The sequence below is a fragment of the Adiantum capillus-veneris genome, chromosome 2, assembly GCF_014529385.1.
Source record: "Adiantum capillus-veneris isolate H3 chromosome 2, ASM1452938v2, whole genome shotgun sequence".
Lineage (NCBI taxonomy): Eukaryota > Viridiplantae > Streptophyta > Polypodiopsida > Polypodiales > Pteridaceae > Adiantum > Adiantum capillus-veneris.
Genome location: NC_140932.1, coordinates 72,309,383 through 72,330,451, shown reverse-complemented (window position 1 = coordinate 72,330,451; position 21,069 = coordinate 72,309,383). Strand labels below are relative to the sequence as shown.

General features: G+C 41.1%; 1 pseudogene; it reads right to left on the bottom strand.

Moving 5' to 3' along the window:
* Positions 1-6,139: 6,139 nt before the first annotated feature.
* On the bottom strand, positions 6,140-6,755 carry LOC147462969 (uncharacterized; annotated as a pseudogene).
* Positions 6,756-21,069: the final 14,314 nt, after the last annotated feature.

Genomic DNA, 21,069 nt, shown 5'->3' with positions numbered 1-21,069 from the left:
ATCATGAGCATCTTCAAGTAGAGCTTATTTTTTCTCTCCAGTATCTCCTGCCAAGTGGACTATTGCCATAGAAGTTCAGAAAATTAATGAAATGGAAATCAATAGCCTGGAAGGTATACTTTTCAAGTGTATTTTGAAAAGGTTAATATGTCAGTCTGATTGAGGTTTTTAAGGCATGCTACTTGTCTATGGCAGAACTTAGTTGGATTGGAGATGTTCAAGAACCAGATGAGAAGGTTGAAGACATAGCAGCTAAGCAGGATGCAGAGCAGGATGCAGAGCAGGATGCAGAGCAGGATGCAGATGTAACACTAGATAAAGTAGAGGAAGACCAGGAACCAGCAGTTTGCCCCGAAATTGAGGAGATTTCGCCAAACTGCCCTGGATGGGGATATCTTGTTTCGAATTTTTGCAAGATCAAAAAGCTCATCATCCTTGATCTCGATGGACTATTCGTGAAACGAGATGTAACCAAACGTGATCCAAAGACTGGACAACTTAAACACCCTCCACGTCCAGCTTCCGACAGAGTTAAACTAAAAAGAGTGGACGAGAAGTTGTGGATCTACTACTATAGAGATGTTGAGCAATTTGTTTGGGATTTGAGGCAAATAGCAGATTCAATGATTTGGAGCACTTGTATTGCTGCTAACATTGAGCATATCCTCAGTACATGTTGGCCAGACATATGGGAACATAGGACTTATTACTTTAGGGATCTCTTCTCAAACTGGCAATGTGAAAAGTGGTCGTATTTTGAAGAGATTGCTGGAGCTCCAAGAGACCTTGCAGGTGAATCTGTGTCTTTCAAGCCCCTTTACCATGTTTGGAACAAGTTTCCATAATACGACTCCTCTCGGACATTGCTGGTAGACGACTCCAGATATAAAAATCTGCGCAATGTCTGGGACAACTGTATATGTCCACCCACCTTTGATCCTCTTGATGAAGAACAAGACCCTGATTACCTCACGCGCACACTGTTGCCATGGCTGTGCAGATGGGCACTAACCCCCAATACCCTGGAGTATACAAAGGCAAACCCCATCAGCAACCCCAAAGATGAACTTTCGAGTCTAGTCTTTGAGCACTTTGTTATAAATGAAGATGAATGAGATTGTACATCCGGAAGTGCCAGAAACGTTATATATTGTACATTCTTGGTGGATATATAGACGTTTCTAGATAATTGTTGTAATATACTTTTTGTAATATACAGAAGTTCTGGCACTTTACTGTCTTTGCACTATACATGTCTCTACACTTCTGAATGTCTCAGAACCACTTTTTAGTGGTGCTAAACCCCTAAAACGTGGTTAAATTTTAATTATGTTATTGCAACAGTTTTTCTGGAAGTGCAACACCATTTAATGGTGATTTTTGGGGGGAGTGGTGAAGCATTCTTAACCACTTTTTAGTGGGGCTAAACCACTTTTTAGTGGTGCTAAACCACTTTAGTACCACTAAAAAGTGGTAAATTTTTATTGAGTTTTTCTAAAACTGCAACACTTTTTAGTGGGGCTAAACCACTTTTAAGTGGGGCTAAACCATTTTTTAGTGGTGCTAAACCACTTTAGTACCACTAAAAAGTGGTAAATTTTTATTGAGTTTTTCTGAAACTGCAACACTTTTTAGTGGTGATGTTTGGGGGGGGTGGGGGGAGTGGTGAAGCATTCTCAAAAACCAACATGTCAATTCCATCGTACGTTTACACCAATTCCATCTTGTTCAATCTTTCACTAGATGATATAAAATCAGATTTGATTTACAATTCAAAGGGCATGCTATTGTATATTGCCTCATGGTTTTCATTGGAAAGTTCGAACACTTCTCCTATGCCATCGAGCACTACAGGCTCCATAGGGAACTTTATTGCCCTTATCAAGTGGGAATATATGAAAACTATTGGCTTGTTATCCCACAGCTCATACAAGTTTGCTTGTAGGGATTTACACCAATGGCCCGTGACCATATAAGTATGCTTCTCTATCTTGTTGCCCCATGCATCAATTTGCTCGTTAGTTGTTAGGCCCTTAGCTACTACACACTTCAAAATGTAGAAGTCAACAGCCTCCTCATTATTCTCTTCAGAAGTGACACCAAAATTGTCTTCAGGTGTGAGAGCATCGCTTAAGGAGTCATAATGACCTGCATAAGTGGCACCATGGAACTCCTCATCGTTTGAGTCTCCGTATGACTGGGAATCATTAGGAAGTGGCTCCAAAGTGTGATATTGCCACGTCTCCACATGTGATCTGTTCATACACTTTCTCCAATGGCCAAGCCTGCAAGGAAAACAAAAGCATGACAACCGTTTTGATCGCAATGCACAAGTGTTGTTCTCAGAATACCCATTCACACAGTGCATTGCTCTTGAGCCCTTCAATGGTTTGCAGTCCCATTGATGGGATCTCTGAACATCGCCTAGCTTGACCTCCCAGAACACCCTACTGACCTCCCTCTTTTGCTTGTCATACATAGTAGTTGCTCCAGTACTGAGATGCATTCTCAAAAAAGAGACAACTTCAACTGCACAAGTCAACCGCACGCTATTTTGCTTCAATTGCTCATGATTTAGAGCCCTTATAATGACAGCCCCAGCCCCAGCCCCATCATGTTCCCCCTTTCCATGTCTTGAGCAAAAAAAATTCCAATTCATTTCCATGCTAGTAAGGCTCCAATATCTAGCAACAAAGTAAAACGGTCGCTTTGCTTTAAATTGTGAAGCTGTGCCATCTGACCAAACCCAATGTTTTTTAAAGCTTAGCCCTTGATCTCTCAACCATTGAGCATGTAAGAGAAAAGCATACTGCACAAATAAGGTGTCACGTTGTTTATCATTTGAGACAAAAAAGTGCAGGGTCTTCTTTATTGCACCCGATGCGATGCGGAAATAAGTAATCAGGACAAAGATAGTGACTTGCTTAGTGTACCAATGCATTGACTGGATCTCATTTTGCTCCTTGAAGGAGTAGTTCTCTGCAAAGTCAACGACGGAGACAACCACATCATCTGGAAACAAAGAAATGCAGTCCTTGAACTGTTGTGCTTGCCACCTAAATATAAAATTGTGAGTGACATACTTCTTCAAGTGGTCTTGGTACACTCGCAAAAGTTCTCTAGGCAGCATTTTCTTGTGGACAATGTCTTTCACAGTGCTCTTTCTAGCTTCATTGTTTAATCTAGTGGCACCCACTATATTTTCAAAAAACTTCACAGATACTTGCTTACTCTGCTCAACTTCTTCTCTTGGACAGATCTGAATATTACCTACACCGCATGCATTGCATGTTCCCATTAAGCATTGGTAGCTATGGAAACTATGTTCTGCAAGTATAGGGTAGAGTATAGACTCCAACAGTGAAGTGGTGCTCATACTTGCATTTTTGTATGCAAGACATCCATGGTTGACAACTTCATCATGATGAAGGCATATAGGGCAGCTGCACATGCAGCAAGAACCATGAAGATCAAAACTTCGAGTCCGCATGTGATTTACTGCCTCTTTAAGGAAAATCATTTGTACATGCACAATACAACAGCAGGTGTAGCGATCCCTCAATTTTTGGACAAAGAACGGTTTCATAAACTCGAAGCAACGTTGCGAAATCTGAATATCTGCATACTTTGTCTTGAATCTTAAATAAAGCTCCACCTGCAATATACATGTATACAAATGTTAAAAATAAACTTAGCATTCAGAACTGGTTAAATTGTTTCAAAACATTAAAAAGTGATTCTATATCACTAAAAACTGGTGTGCACCACTAAAAACTAGTAATGATACATTCAGTAGTATTGTTTTACCTGTGAAAATAATGCACCACAAATACAAATTAGTGTAGAAACTAGTAACCATACAAAAAGGTAGAATATTAAGAGGTTGTGTGAGGACAACTTAATAGTGGTGAGAAACCGCATTCAGCGTAACTAAAAAGTGGTTTGGCACGACTTAAAAGTGAATTCAAACCACTTTGACGGTGATGAACCGCCAATAAAAAATGGTGTGCACTGTTTGATATATGGTGGGCAACAATTAAAAAGTGGTGAGTAAGGACATGAAAGTTCTGGGGAAGTTCAGAACTAGCACTTAAAAAGTAGCTGGGAGGGACAAAATACTAGGCGACAGACCAGCATTAGCACTAGATAGTAGTCCAACACAACTTGAAAGTGGAGGAGCTCATGTGAAAAGTGTTTGATGACCACTTTAGAGTGGTGAGCGACTAGTTCAAAGTGGCCAGTCACCAATTAAAATCTAGCACTTAAAAAGTAGCTGGGAGGGACAAAATATTAGGCGACATACCAGCATCAGAACTAGATAGTGGTCCAACACAACTTGGAAGTGGAGGAGCTCTTGTGAAAAGTGCTTCATGACCACTTGAGAGTGGTGAGCAACTACTTCAAAGTGGGCAGTAACCACTTGAACGCGGATTCTGGTCACTTGAATGCGGTTTCTGGCCACTTGAAAGCGGGAACTTGCCGCTTGATTGCAGTGACAAGGTTTTAGATACCACTTGAAAGTGGTGTTTTGCCACTTGGGAGTGGTGCCTCATCACTTGCATGGAGTGATGACTGACGTAGTGACTTAGCACATGAAAGTGGTGTCTCACTACTTGATGACCACTTGAAATTAGTGAGCAACTACTTCAAAGTGGGCAGTCACCACTTGAACGTTGATTCTGGTCACTTGAATGCGGTGTCTGGCCACTTGAAAGCGGGAGCTTGCCGCTTGATTGCAGTGACCAGGTTTAAGCTATCACTTGAAAGTGGTATCTCACCACTTGATGACCACTTGAGAATGGTGAGAAACTAGTTCAAAGTGGGCATTCACCACTTGAACGCGGATTCAAGTCATTGGAATGCGGTGTTCGGCCACTTGAAAGTGGTGTCTCACCACTTGGGAGTGGTGTCTCACCACTTGCATGGAGTGATGACTAACGTAGTACTTTGCACATGAAAGTGGTGTCTCACCACTTGCATGGAGTGATGACTAACGTAGTACTTTGCACATGAAAGTGGTGTCTCACCACTTGATGACCACTTGAGAGTGGTGAGAAACTAGTTCAAAGTGAGCAGTCACCACTTTAACGCGTTTTCTTGTCACTTGAAAGCGGGAACTTTCCGCTTGATTGCAGTGATAAGGTTTTAGTTACTACTTGAAAGTGGTGTCACACCACTTGGGAGTGGTGCCTCACCACTTGCATGGAGTGATGGACTGACGTAGTGACTTAGCACATGAAAGTGGCTTCTCACCACTTGAATGCGGTCAGACACCACGTGAAAGTGGTTTTTATACTTGTAAGTGTTGTGTCCACCGCTTCATTGTGGTGTGACAGCACTTGTAAGTGTTTACTAACAAAATGTGTTCAAACTCCACTAATATGGTTTTGGTTACCATCATAAGGTGGTGGGCACCATTCGTGCAGCAGCAATAAAAAGTCTATGGCACTACTATAAGTGTTGCACCATGACTAAAAGCTGCTACATCACTTGGAAAAAGTGAGCTGCACCACCAAAAACGTTTGCACTTGTAACACCCCTACAAGTTTGTAAAACACGTCTGTTAGCATTGGGTAAACAAGACTTTTTAGTGGGTGAACACCACTTTGTAGGGTTTACGGTGAAGCGTTGGTGCATTTCTAGTAAAAACTGTTTCTTAAACATTAAAACCTACTGCAAAACATTAAAAATTGGTTCAAAGACACTAAAAAGTGGTGTGGAAACACAAGTAAAAGTGCTTCAAAAACATTTAGAACTATTGATAAAATTTTAGAAGTGGTTCAGATTCAATTAGAGACCAGTATAGTAATGTTTCACCACTTTTTAATGTTGTAGCACCACTAGAAAGTGGTGCAAAACACCAAAACAAGCTGTAGTACTAATAAAAAGAAGTATAGAAACATAATGTTATGGCAGTACTGAGTTGTAGCACCAATAAAAAGTGGTATAGAAACATAATGTTGTAGCAGGAATATGAGTTGTAGCACCAATAAAAAGTGCTAAAAAAATATATCAATTACCTGAGGCTCCTCAAGAAGGTGGATTGGATGCTTTACATATGAACATCTAGCTAGTCTCTTACTGCAAACATCTTTCTTGTTGGGGGACACCCTCGTCTCATCTGTCCAAAATTGAAAGACTATGTCTTTAACAGTTCGAGTGATGTAAGTTCTCCGTGCATCATCTCTATGACACGCAGATGCAGGGAACGAACCATCGGATTCACTTGACACTATTAAGTGATGTTTGGCTGAATATAAGTTTCTTTTGTGGATCCCCATAAGCTTGGCAGCTTGCGGTATGCTCATGTCAGTGTTTTGCTCCTTGCTTCCACCATTCACCAACATCATCATTGCTGATTTCTTCACAAAAAACTCGTATGAAGATCTTGGGACCTTCACATGATTCAAAGTGTTGCGGATGTTTCTCAGCATAATTGCTTCCAACTCTTTGGATTTACTCTGCATAGTAAGGAAGCAAGGATGTTGAAGAAGTTCATCAAAGATTTCCTTCCTACCACTTGCATCCATTCCCACGGTTAAGGTATCAAAGTGTTGTACCATAGATTGACATATCCTTCGTTTCTTTCTTTCATCCATCTCCCCTGTATTGGTTTCCGTCACAAAGTTGACCGTTGCCTGACGTTGCTTTCGTTTATGAGCAGCCCAATATTCCCTCATTAATTTTCTGCGCTGAAGTTGAGCTTCTCTACTCAATGACGATGAGCTGATAGACAGTTCTTCACTGTGCTCCATTGTTGCAGTACTTTCAAAGGATTGCTCTACAAGAAATACAATACAAATCATAACTACACGCTATTTAATTAATACATGGCACTTCTTGCACTAATTAGCAAGATACTAACAAAGCATAATAAGTGTTTACATACCTCAAGAATCATCAAGTAGAAGAGGAACCTATAGAGATAGAGTTCGTGAGAGAGAGAGAAAGAGTGCTAAGAGAGAGAGAGAGAGATGAGCGCGAGCTCAGACACAAGAGGAGCCATGCTTATAGAGAGAAAGAGAGAGGGAGAGGGGGCTGAGCGATACAGAAAGCTCAGCAAGAGCTCTGTGAGAGAGAGACAGAGAGGAGCTAGATAGAGCTCCAAGAGAGATCTCAGAGACAAAGAAAGCTCAGACAGGTTGAAGCGGGAAAGAAGCGGCCCAACGTTCAACAGTAAATTACATTTAGTTTCATTAATTGTGGTACGTTACGTTAGGAGACTTAATTGACGTACCTTAGGAGAGTGATATTCTTTTTGAGATTTGAAGCACTTTTAAAACACCCACTTTTAAGCGCAAAAAAGCAATGTCCTTGACATTACTTTCCAGGCCACCTATACATGCTTTCACCCGTATGCATTCTTGATGACAGCCAGAGCGTAAATCAATCTTAAAGAAATACCAAGCTCCCTTTATGTTATCAAATAACTCATCTATCCTTAGGAGAAAGATACTCATTCTTAAAAATCACTACATTTAAAACATGGTAATCTAAATGCATGCACATAGATATGTCTTTTTTCTTGACCAATGTCGAGAAGTTTGTAGTGCGGCTAGGAAAGCGTCCGGCCTCTAACTGTGAGAGTTCGTAAGAGAATCAAGCAAGTTGTAGATGATTTGAAGCAAAAGAAACACTTGAAAAGGAAAAAACTACATCCATGAAAAGTTCACTTTAGAAAAAATCAAGCAAGTCATAGATAAGTTGAAGCAAAAGAAACACTTGAAAAGGAAAAAACTCCATCCATGAAAGCTTCACTCTAGAAAAAATCCAAGATCAACTCAAAACTTGTGTGGGTGAGTGTTTTGGTGTAGCCTCAACTCTAATTGCACAGATATTGTGCGCATTCAAGTGTAAAAAATCCTAGTTTCCACTTAAATTCTTCATTGAGACCATTTCATCGAAGCTTGGACACTTCATTAGGAAATCCCATATTCTTGTTTGTTGAGAAAAAGCCTAGTTGGTGGCCTCACAAGCTCAAACTTGAGGTAGAGATAGCAGGGGACTCCATTAGGTCACCACCTTTGATCACCTGTAAATGATGCATTAGATGGCCAAAAGTGTTGTTTTGGGCTCTATAAGCCCCCCCCCCCTCCCCAGCTTGAGCACCGATGGCACCATCGTTGAGGTGGCATTTTGATCCAGTTTCTGATATCTTTTTGTCATTTTTACCATTTTATGCCCATTTGTGGAAAATTACCCTTGTGCTTAAATTACATGATGAACCTCAAAGTCTGTTGGGGTATAGGCGCCTGTGCCTTGCCCGACCGCCCAGAGTCTGGGCGCCCAATGACTTGTATACCTTATACATAGCATAAGTGTATAGGGGGCTGCTCACTCTTTGAGTCTCCCCACCCACATCGTGTGTGTGTCTCTCCTTCTCTCTCTCTCACTCTCCGTCTGTGGTGCTCCCCGATCCCCTTCAATTGGTATCAGAGCTATGGTGACAGCGGAGAGCACGACGGCTTTGAGAGCTTCGAGGCGATAGCTCGCTCGCTCTCGACGGTAGAGAGATTAAGAAAGCTTGGAAGTTTTGTGAGAATGCAATGGGAGCTTGTGAGCTCAGTTGAGAGTGATGTATGCTCTTGTGGAAGCTTAGAAAGAAGTGTGGAAGATTGTGTGTAAGTGAAGGTGCTGCCCTAAAACTGTGTGCGCAGCAGCACAATTTTCAGATTCGTTTTTCTCCTTGTAGAATGCAGATATGAGAATTCTGTTTGGGGTGCCCATCCGTTTCGATGTGGTCTATGCAGAAGAAACTTTTTGCAAATTCCTCACCGTTTTGCTGATATTCAGCTCAGACTGACTGTATACAGAAATTCCATATTTTCTATTGTCGCATTGTGTGCGAGTTTGATGCACTTTTGGAAGCACGGGAGATGCTTGAAGTTGAGTGCATAAATTCTGAGCTGAAGATGCAATTGCAGCTTGTGTTAAGCTTGTGGTTTGAGGGTTTTTTGGTAGACTTGGGCAACGAAGTACGGAGGCGTTTACACACCATCGAGGCGGTTTCTTGAGAGACGCAGGTTTTTTGGAGCACACAGGTGGAGCTTCTTTCACTGGTTTTCACAAAATACTTTGGCAGTGATTTTGTGCTTGGATTCATGGTCTTTGCGGATGGTTTGCATATGGTTATGGCACATGGTTGATGCCCATTATATATGCATTTTGGCGAGCACTTTCAAGTGCCGGTGAGCTCTCTTGAGAGCATTGTTTTCGCATTGATCAAGTTTCCGGATTGCAAATCTTTTGGCGTTTGCTTATGCGCAGTCACTCCGTTGATGTACGTTGAGTGCGGATTGCCATTGTATGTGAAAATGTGGAGCCATTTTGGCATTTCTACTCATTGGCATTGAGTAGTGTTATGGTTTATGGTAGAGATTGTACTTGAGTTTTTTGCTCAGTTTTCAGGGGAAATTCTGTCGGATTTTTCCCAGATTCTCGCCATAGTTTGTGATCGAGTGTTTACTCTCACTTTGACAGGTTTTGTCAGTTTGGACACAGTTTTGTGTTTTTGTATCCACTCTCGCACGAGTGAGGAGTTGTGTATCTTTCTTTGCTTGAGACAGTGGTTTGCTCTCGGGTGGGAGAGTCTTGTGATCTCTAGCATTGTTTGCCATAGTTTTGCAAAGCTTATGCATGTATGTTGAGTGTAGTTTGATGCGCATTGATTGCTCATTGTATTGAGCTTGCGGGACAATGGTTATTTTGTGTTGATAGCCATTGTGCGTCGAAACTCTGGCAAAATTTTCCCAGGAGTTTTATGCGTATCATTTATGCGATCTAGGTAGAGATTGCGGGTTGCACTTAGCATTTGCGTGCGGTGTTCTCTGCAAGTGGGAGATTTGTGCGTGTGTATGCATCGATACCGCACAGTGTGGGCTTGGTGATTAGCTCACAGATTGCAGTGTGATACTAGAGCAGGTGAGGCTTGTATTGACATTGCGGGAGCTCTATTTTGGAGTGTGTCTCACAGGTTTTACATTGTGTTTCTGGCCATATTTGTAGACAGTTTCCAGGTGTTGTTGGTGAGGTGGTTTTGCTTTCTAGTTTGCTACATTGTGCTCATGGCAGAGACAGGTGATCGCTTAGATTATGATCTCTCCGAAATGTGCATGTTTGATGGGTCAGACTTTGCAGCATGGAGAGAGTGTATGCTTGATGCATTGACACAGCGAGGGTTGCATCGACCATTGAGTGGTGATGCAGGTAGACCTTCAAACATGTCTGACGATCAGTGGCAGGAGCTAGAGGAGATGGCACTATCTACGCTCTCTTTGCACCTTGCAGAATCTCTATATGCTCTTGTTATGTATGAGACTACTTCGAGAGCACTTTGGCGCAGATTACATGATATGTATGATAGATCTGAGTCATCAAGGACTCGTGTGAGACATGTACATTCACGAGTACGTCGACAGGTGATATGTTGGTATTGTGGTCATTTTGGACACGTTAGACGGCGCTGTTTTCGTCGTATGCGACATCATAGGAGACATGACAGTCTCAGAGATGTATGTAGTGATGCCATGAATTCAGTTTCTTTGACAGTTGAGGCACATGTAGTGTCGGAGTATACTAGTGATGGGGATGTCACTTTTACCTCGAGCTATGCACGAGATGCTATACATGTGGATAGTGCACTCCCTTCGCAGTGGTTGCTAGACGCAGATGCTATGTTTCATGTCACGCGCATCGTGCATGGTTTTGTAGCTATTCTAGCGGGATGCTTGGCAATGTACGTTTGACCGATGGATCGGTGCATGCGATAGCAGGTGCAGGAGATGCGAGACTGTCATTACCGAGTGGTGCATCTTACTTGTTACGACACGTGCGCTATGTACCAGATTTGACAGTGAGTTTGATCTCGATTGGTCAGCTTAGAGATTGTGGATGTCAGATTTCGCTACGAAAGCAAGATTTTGTGATGCATTTGGGTTCGCTAGTGATTGCGAGAGGTGCCAGGAGTGGTACAAGTTACCCATTGCATGTGTATCACGGGAGAGACGATGTTGTCTCTGTGATCACGCAACCAGGTAGAGAGCGAGAGAGCAGGCAAGTCTCTTTTGCTTGTGGGTTGCAGGATGCTTTGCATGGAGTGCAGAGTAGTGAGCTCGTTGTGCACACAGTTGGGGCATGACTTGAGCAGTCACACAGAGAGGTGACAGAGTCAGACATGCATGCTTTGCTAGTGACTGAGCAAAGCAGAGAGTCAGTTGTGCGAGATACTTCTATGCAGGATAGACAGGTAGAGCGGTCTTGCTCTAGTGAGTCACGACAGGAGGACGTTGTGCAAGAGTCTATGCATACTGAGTTAGAGCATGAGAGATCTAGTGAGTCACAGCAGATTGAGTGGTCATGTTTGCAGTGGATGATTGCAGAGGAGACTGAGATGTCAGCGATTATGCAATCATTCCTTTCTATGCTCGACAGTGAGCATGGGGATATAGTTGTGCAGGATATGTCTTCCAGCAGACACCTAGAGCAACTGGTTTGCTCTGAGGTTGCACGACAGGTTGATGCGTCTTTTGCGGACAGTCAGGAGATGCATGTGGCTGACACGCCTCGTCAGTCAGAGATGCCTATTGCCAGGGATATATATGTTGATGCATGCTCCGTAGAGCTAGCAGGGCCCGCTAGCATTGCATCGGCATTTGGTGGTCTCATGTATGAGATGCTGATCTTGAGACCGGATATCGAAGCTACAGTGGGAGCATTTTCAGTTGGGGTTGTCAGTCGTTTGTTGACTGATGATGGCATAGTGCACGAGGGAGATATGCAGGTATTGCGTACATACTTGCAGTACGTGTGCGGTACGTCTAGTGGTGTATGGACATACACGTGAGTAGGACAGCCGGCAGACCAAGGACCACGACTCACATGTGGTCAAGGGGTGCCATATTTAGTAGGCTAGGAGCCTATATATGGTGAGGTTGGGTGGAGAGTTGCATGATTGAGTCACTTTGGTCTTACATTTACACTTTTCGAATTATTTTGGATACATCCTTTACACCTATGCATGAAACTTGTTATTTTTGGATGGGTACGTCTGCATTGGATTTTCTAGGTAAAACGAGCATGCCACTTCGAGACGATACTTGTACATTACTAGACCAATTTAAGCATGTTTTAAGAAGAGAAAGCACACAACAATACCATGTCTATGGTTATGATTTCCTAGTAAGGTGTGTACATGACAACAATTCCAACATCCGTTTCTGCATATCTCACACTATGTACATTGTAGCACTCGATCCCTGGACATCATCTTCTAATAACCATTGTTCATTAAACCTTTTTGTACACGATTTACATGTTGTCGTTCACCGCACTTCATGTCCTCACACTTTGTAAAAGAGATAGATTCATAAATCAATTAAATATCTCATTTGCATGTACATCATGCAAAAAAATTTCTCTTCTTGTACCACTACAATTCCACTCTACAATGGTACACCGCCTAAACCCCTCATATTCGTGTAGTCCTTGAATTCTTATTTTGTCTTTGGCAAGGGTTGCCCTCGAAAAGTGTCACTAATCCTTTCATGGTTCACACAAATAGTAAGGAAAACCAACATGTTTTCCATCTCTACTCCTTATCCTAGATTAAGTTGGCCCACCATCCATCACCTTCATTTCCATATGACAGTGATGATGTATGGTGGCCCAAGGATAAGAGGATATGTAAACATCTCCTGTACAAAGAAGTTTTGATCATCTTTCACAACCCCTTTGCTCACCTTCACATTTGGAAGAGCTCCATATAGCTCCCCTAATGAGTTATTTTGTTGCATGAATCATCTATCCATGATTTATATCCATTAACCATTTTCCTTTTAAATATAGACTCTTTAACTTGAGGCTACTCTCCAACCCATGATCTATCTTCTAAGTCTCCCATTTTTACGAGGGTCTTTGTAGTTGTTCTTGCCAAATGAACCTTAGAGTAATGACTCCTGTGAGTGGCCTCAACTTCATCTTCATCATCCAAGAAGCAATCATGTTTTACTCATCATGTGGATTGGTAACATCCAACAACATTTTCACCACTTTGATTACCATAAACTTGTACACCTTGTGCATTTAAAGTTTCTCCTTCACTCCACACATGGATAGCCTTAGTAAGAGACTGTCGCTTTCTCTTGATAATGCCAATGATTTCTTCATAGAACTCTCATTTTGTTATGCCAAGGACCTTACTCAAGGTAAATTGAACCTTACCATTCAAAATACGCTCTTCCAAAACCTTTTGAGATCTGTCACTACCTCTATATTAGATTGAGATTTGTGGCTACCTCTAGATCAGATTGGATCTTGTAATCTCGACTCTTTGCTCTACTTTTTGTTGTTTCCTTCTTCTTTTCTTTAGAAGCTTCCTGCATTGGTACCTCAGGTATAGACATCTCTTCTGGAGAAGCTGATCTAGGAAGCATCATGTCATTTCTTCCTCCACTCCTCATGGCCCTTTTTGAAGGTCCTTTATCCCCATTCTCATGCATGCGTTTCTCTTCAACAATGGACTCATTGGTTGACAAATGTCAATGTATGCATGCATTGATAAAGAGTCCACGCGGTCATTCCAACACTTGTTTCTAGCCGAATGAAATCTCCACCTTCATGTAGAACCTAGTTCATCATTTTTATCCTTCAGAGTGGATTCCTATTGCATATGGCTATAGTTCTCCAACCTCGTCATAAACATCCTCTCTAACCCTGATTCCTTTCTTTTTAATGGGCTCTATGTTCAACCCATAGGTGGTTGCTTCAACCATTGAGATGTCATGGTTAGTAGCCATGTCCTTGACTTGCTTTTTCATCCCTCCTTTGCCAAAGTTTGTCCCCAAGGGCTTACCTATTTCACTTAAGTGAATCATGCCTTCTTAAAGAAAAGAATATCCTTCATCAAAGCATCTTTAAAAATTTCACAATCCCTCCTACCATGGTCAATACTATCACACCATATGCATCTATCTACAAAAGCTTCTCTATTTTAAGGCCTTTGCCTTGTAGGTTGGCCTGATGGTTGCCCCTTCTCTTCTAGCCTTGCAAGTTTCAACTTCAATTGTTGCATCCCTTTAACAATCTCATCTAAGATGGATTTGTCACTCTTTGGAACTACAATAATAGGATTTATGAAACTCTCATAAATGTTTGAGGCTTGAGTAGTGTTGATTATCATCTCATTATCATCTTGTCTCTTTGTAGTTGCCATTTAGCTAGTAGGGATACTCATTCCAATATGTCTTTAGGCCTTGTTCAACATCGTTGTACTCAAGTAGTAGCTCCGATGTCTCTTGAATCTCTTTCCCTACGATTCACAAAAAGAGCTCCGTCTTCTCTTGATTTAGGGTAGGTTTTTTTCCCCCTTGACAATTGAGCATAGCATCATTCAAATTCCCTTAGAAGTTTAGTAGGTGAAAGTCCCTCTTTTGGCCTAACTGTGAGAGTGCACGTGTGTGGAAGCGTGAGAGAGGAGGAGAGAGATAGAGAGAGATAGTAGACACAAAACGTTGGATTGGGGAAGAGGGGGTGATCAGGCCCCCACTACTACCAGAGCAAAGTACCTATACAACTGAGATATCAGATGATGATGGAAGTGAGTATCCCCTTGGCCCTATAAATAGGTGCCCAAGGGGAGGTAAGGCAAAGCCTGGAAAAAATCCCCCACGACCCAACAAGAAATAAATGAAATATGATGGTTGGACGCCCGAACAAAGGTGGGCGGTCGGACAATGCAAAGAAAATGCATATGCAAAGGGTGGCCATCCCGGAGGCACAATTGCCGTACATGCATGCCATAGACTTGAGAAGCAACAGAGTGGTGAAAGTCTAACACTAACTACCCACTCTAAAAATGTTCTCTTTGTCACCCTTTCAATGTCCTCCATGAAATACTCTTCTTTCAAGGATAATTTTTATCCTTCCCCAATTTCCCCATGTTCATTCCTAATTGCACTTACATGCTCTTTGATCTTAGGAATCACAACTAGCTCAAAACTTTGTACCATCTCTGCTTCAGGTACTCAATGCAGTTCCATGTCCTTTACATGATACCCACAAAGATACTTTGTTACGGTCCATTTTGTTCACCAGTAATTGAAGGGCTTTAGTTTAAAGTTTCCTTCTTTTAGTAGCTTGTTGTGTTCCCGGGGGATCCACCATGGAAAACTTACTGCACCACGTAAGTGCAGGGGAGGGGAGACGTTTTACAAGTTACATAAGCGTATAAGTTAAGGACGGGCCGCAGATAATTTATCTCCCAAGCTTAAAAATAAGGGAGGGGATATCATATTTAGGGGGGGGGGGGGGGGGGAGAAGTGAGAAAAGGGGAAAATGAGAACTAACACTGCTTTGTATCAATTGCTTGTTTTGTGATTATAGTTCATTTATTGAGGGATGAAAGCTATAAAGAGTTTTTATAGATGCAAATTTACATGGAGAACCTAGCACAACTTTATAACCATGTTTTTTGAGTAATTTAGATGTGCCAAAATTGGACAAGTAGATAGAGTGCAGGTTGAATGGGCAGATAATTTGAAAGTCAAACTAAGACACATTGAGGGTACATCTAATTATCAACAGAAGTGGTTTCTTAGTACATTGCCAGTCACTATGCTACACGCTTAGTTAGATCATGTGAGACCTAAATTTTATATGTAAGATAGGGGTATGATAGTTTTTTGCATTGATTGTCATATAAGTGTAGAAAGGGGGGTCATATTCCCTAATATGAGTCGTATATAGGGGTTTTATCAATTTTGTCCACTCGCAGGTGGCATCTTGTTTTGTATATAGAGTGAATCCCCTGAGGTTGTGTTGTTCCATAAACACAGCAAAGGCTTCAAATATTTGCATTATCGCGGGATCAAACCACTTCTTGTTGCTCTTGTTTTTCCATAGCCTTGAAGCTTTGTGCTAAGAGATTCAATGAAGCTTTTGAACCCTCATTGTAGCCTACTTCGCATCAAGTTCACCAAAAACTTTGTCGACAAGTTCTTAGTACGGCTTGGGAAGCCTTGGGCCTCTAATTGTGAGAGTTCGCGGGCAAATCAAACAAATCATAGATGATTTGAAACAAAAGAAAGACTTGAAAATAACAAAACTCTAGCCACCATGAAAGTTTGGCTGTGAGAGATATAAGAGAGAGAAAATCGAGAAACATAAAGAAATCAACAGACACCCAATTGAACACATTAGGAAAAGTTTGGACTCAAATTTGGTCCTTTTAGAGTCAGAGAGAGAATGTTGCATGACCAATGGATGAGGGTTACCGTAACAATAGCTTGGATTTTCCTTATTTTTATCTCAATTTGTTTCATTTTCAAAAACCAACTTCTAGTTGTCTAAAAAACCTAAATAGATATACGTTGTGATTTGCTCGAATCTCTCTTCTATTGGGACCAAGTGTAGGACAAATGTGGCATAACTCAATGTAGTTGTGTGCACTTTTTTTATATGAAAGATTTCATAGTTCTCGTGCTCATTCCCATTTGGGTACACTTAGCTAACTATTCTTGTTACATTCGAGTGCACACTCTTTGTGTGCAGTGACATTTCTAAACTCTCTCTCTCTCTCTCTCTCTCTCTCTCTCTCTCTCTCTCTCTCTCTTCGGTGTTGTGCATCTTAAAGTCATAGAAGAAGCACTAATGGGGAACAAAAGACCTTGACAACCATCCACAAGTATCAAGTTTGTGGAAATATTCAACAACTTCGATTTTGACAATGGTTAATAGATTTCTACCACCATTACCATTGAACGCTAGGTTCTCTTAAACATTCATACATGCACTCTAAGCTACATCTATGAGCAATGCCGATAGGATTTACAACTCACCAACCAAATTGTGAGTTATCTTATATACACTTAAGATTTTTAGTTTCACTTGTGTATTGTGTGACTAACTTAACTGTTGCAAATATCTATCTTTTGGGCAAAGAAGACTGGTAGTCGGTGGAGTCATTACAGGCATCCATGCATTGGTGGGTGAGATCCTCTATAACACTAATGCTAGAAGAGAGATAATTGAAAGGGGGGTATTCTTCTACGACCACTTTTAAAATGCTCTTGGTTTTGCGCTTGGCTTTGGCACTCTACAATATCTCCCACTTCCTCCAAAGGAGAGTCCAAAGTGGCCAGTCCTTGCCTCTGAAACCTCTAAGTGTTTTAGACTAAAGCTCCATCAAGAAATGAATAAGTGCTTCAAACCAAATATTACGAGTCATGCTATAAATGTATCTATCTTCATGCCCATGCATGTGTTTATTGACTTCTTCCATGATGAGGAGCTCAAGAAGACTTCAACTATGCTAATTTGCAAGTGAGATACATGCTTCGATTTTCTCAACGAGTCTTGGGATATCCATGATTCTAATGGCATCTTTGTGAAAGGTGGATAATTATTCTATTGTGTGTAAGTACATGATAGCTTCTCAAAACTTCATAGCTCCCTTCCACTAAATAAGGTGGCATCGAGTGAATGGTCATTGGTAGTTGTGGACCACGATTAGTCTGATGACATGAATAATCCTTTCAAGATGCTTGACGAGCAATATGGATCTGACTTGCTGACATTCTTAGCATTCAAGGTAATGTGACACTGCAACAAGTGTGTGAGGACTTGGAGAATGAGGTTGACCTCCATCTGCCTCTAAAATTTTGTTTCCAGTGCAACATGTGGAAGGTAGTATGTTTTGCAAGTACACATTGCTGTTGCATTTATTAACTCCATGTTTGTCATTGTTGCAAGATTTTGGTTCAATCTATATGATGGATTAACTATCATATAGGTCCCTCCAAGAAAGGAGAAGAAGATAGTGTGTGCAGAGATAAATGATGACTGACTGTTTGTGGTGCAGTGCAGCTCCTAACTCAAGAAGGCGGCTCACACAAAGCATCATGATAGATCATACTTCAATTTTGTAATGAAGCTATAGAAAACATGTTTATAATCATTATTCATATGCTAATGCAAAAAACAATTGTTGCAAATATAGTATGAGTACAATTTGTTTTTCAATTCTGACTCAACATGTCTTTACATCTGGTACAATCATGTACACTGTATTGTCCAATTCAATACATTGATTTTTAACTCTCATTTACAATGGTGGGGGAGATCCCTCCATGCTTGATTATCACGAGTAGAATGTAAAGGCTCGCTCTGGGAAGGTATAAAGTGAGAGTTAGTAGGGATAGAAGGTGAGCGAGTGGGTGAAGGAGCAATTTTGACAGCATGAGCGCTTGAGGGTGTTGGGTCATGCTCAAGAGATGGCCTGGTGTTGGTTGATGGGATGAGGATTGAGGAAAGGATTGTGTAGGGGCCTCGTCGTCCTTGATAAACTCAAGTATATTAAAAAGGATAGAGATAGACTGATCAAAGAGATGAGTAAAGATCACTGCAAGCGCTTCTTGTGTTACTTGAGGCACCTCTTTGTACCTCCAAGATGGAGGCCGTGGATGTGGACACGGTTGTGGTGGGACAAATGCATTGGGGGATCCTTCGGGACATGTCTCTACAAGATTAATCATGTTTTGGACCATCATCACCCTGAAGACCTTGACATCAATATCAAAATAATTTTTCAAGTTCTTAGCTTGCAAACGAATTTCCTACCCTAAGTAATTCTAAGGAAAGATCATTTGTCTAACAACTGCAAAAGCAAAAGACTACACCACACTTCTATGCTCCTCAACATAAATGCGCTCTAACAGGAGCTCCAGCATTTGCAAGAACTCTCCGTCCACAAGAATGTTTGTCATCTTGTTTCGGCACCTTGGAGCTCAAAATTAGCGTGTCTCCCCAAAGTTCTTCCTGGGTCAATGCTTCCATAGCAGCCATAAGTTTTTGAACAGAGGACATAGTAGATGGTGATGACACGTTGTATCAAAATTGCAAAATCAAAAACCATAAAATTACCTCCGAACAGTCCCGTGTAACCCGTGCGCAGAATTTTCAAGGTAGCAATGCTTGTGCTGAATGATCAATCCAACAAGGCTCCAATTTGAACTATTTGCACCCAATAAGGAATTATGTTGCTATTCATCATAGATACAATATTTTAAACAACATAAAAGACACTCTTCATTGTAAGCTAGAACTAAAACCTTGGCCGTGTTCATGTTGATGGATTGAAACCAATCAATGACATGTCAAGGAGGTAGACTCCGAGGTAAGAACCATTGACAATTGTGTATCTAACATAGCTACCCCACTTTGTCAATTCCATGAGCAAGGTTAGATACCAACATGCTTCTGAGCATAAAAAAATTGATTAGGTGCCAAAACATTTTTGAATCATAAACCAAGATGTACAAAACAAATTTCACATACCATTGACCTAAATTGATAATTTGGTACTCTAGCTCCCTCATATCATCTCACAATATGCTTATCTCTTGAGGACTAAAGGCAAAATACAAAATGCGGTCCCAAACAACACAACGTCAAAAATTGAACCCAGGAAGAGCAAGGCTTCCTTGTTGGATTCATCAATAGCCAGTGCTATCTCCAAGTAATTTGACTTTGCCAAGGACTCTTCTTGTAATGGTTCTTGGACCCTTTCAACATTCAGACATATGCCATATGTGTGCTAGGTAACTCACTTTTGTCACCTTGACTTTATTGATTTCCAGGATTGTCAAAATGTTATCCATCTTCCTATTGGAAATCGTCACTAGTGCAAGTGTCTTATCGTACTTGAACTATAAGAGATTAAGGGAATTGATATCATGGAGCATCACAATAACTCTGTGCGCATGGGTTGTAAGCATGTAGCTATGTTGAAATAGCTCAATGAGAAAGTCTCTAGTTGCCTCGTGAAGGCAATCCATTGTGCTTCTAGCCCATTGAAAATTCAGGTTCACTATTTTGTAGATCTTGCACACAACTCTTTGGAAAGGGAGATTAGGGATAGCAAGGGAGATGTGACTTTGAGTTTGTGAAGCTTGAGTAGAATGGCTCAGTTCTTCTCATAATTTCGACTCCCCATGGTTACCCCTGTAAAATGGGTAGGGTTTTGCCTGCAACTCGTGAAGAGGAAGGTTGGTCGGGTTGTGGGTATACTTTCCTTGTTGTCTTCTTTGTGCAAGCCATGAATAATCAAAATCTTGGTAAAAAACTAGTGGAAGAAAAAGGAGAAGATCGAGCAATAAGATTAAAGCTCAAAAGTTGGCCCTAGGAAGGGAGGTAGAGGTCTAAAAAAAAGTGGGCTCTATGGAAATAGGAACATTATATATGCAGGTAGACATTATCATTGTTACAAATTGTGTAATAATATAAAAGGTGGCAACCAGAATTAATTGCTTTGACCATTGTCATTGGTAAGCGTGTCACACAACATGAAGAACATGTGGAAACATCATGCACAATGACTTTGGGAGGGGAGACTCTATCGTAGGCACACTACCTTATTGCATCACTATGCGAGAAAGGGTACCTCTATCATAGAGGAACACTACCTTATCACATTGTAACGTTGTACTATATTATCACATTGTGGCACGACATTTTTCTATCGCGCCACAATGTGACATGGACAATTGTCTATCCTAGGGAAACCTCCTTATCGCCTTGTTATGTGACATTTTTTTGTCATGCCACAACATGACATGGATAGTTCTTTATGCTAGGCTCACTGCCTTCTCGCATAGCAACATGACAAAAAAATGTGTAGTCACCGAGCATACTTTTCTCTTTTGCGTTGTGGCACAACAAATGGATTGTCATGGTGCAATGCAAGATGGTGAGAATTGTGTCATGCAGACCTCCTCATCATGTTGTGGTGTGAAATTTTTTTGTTGCATCACAACACGACATGGAGGTATCACTATCGTAATCATACATTCTTATCATGTTATGGTGCAACACACAAGTTGCATCACATTAGCTTTTGCATTGTCACCAAGAAACAAAAATTGAAAAATAGAGGCACAAATAAAGGAACAAGATAATATGTTTATTACATAATTTCAAAGAAATCCACAAAGGCCCCTTCATTAGACAAGTAGAAAATATGACCGATGCATTGTGTTGTTTACTATTCTTCTTCTTCTTTTATCTTTGGTGGTTTCT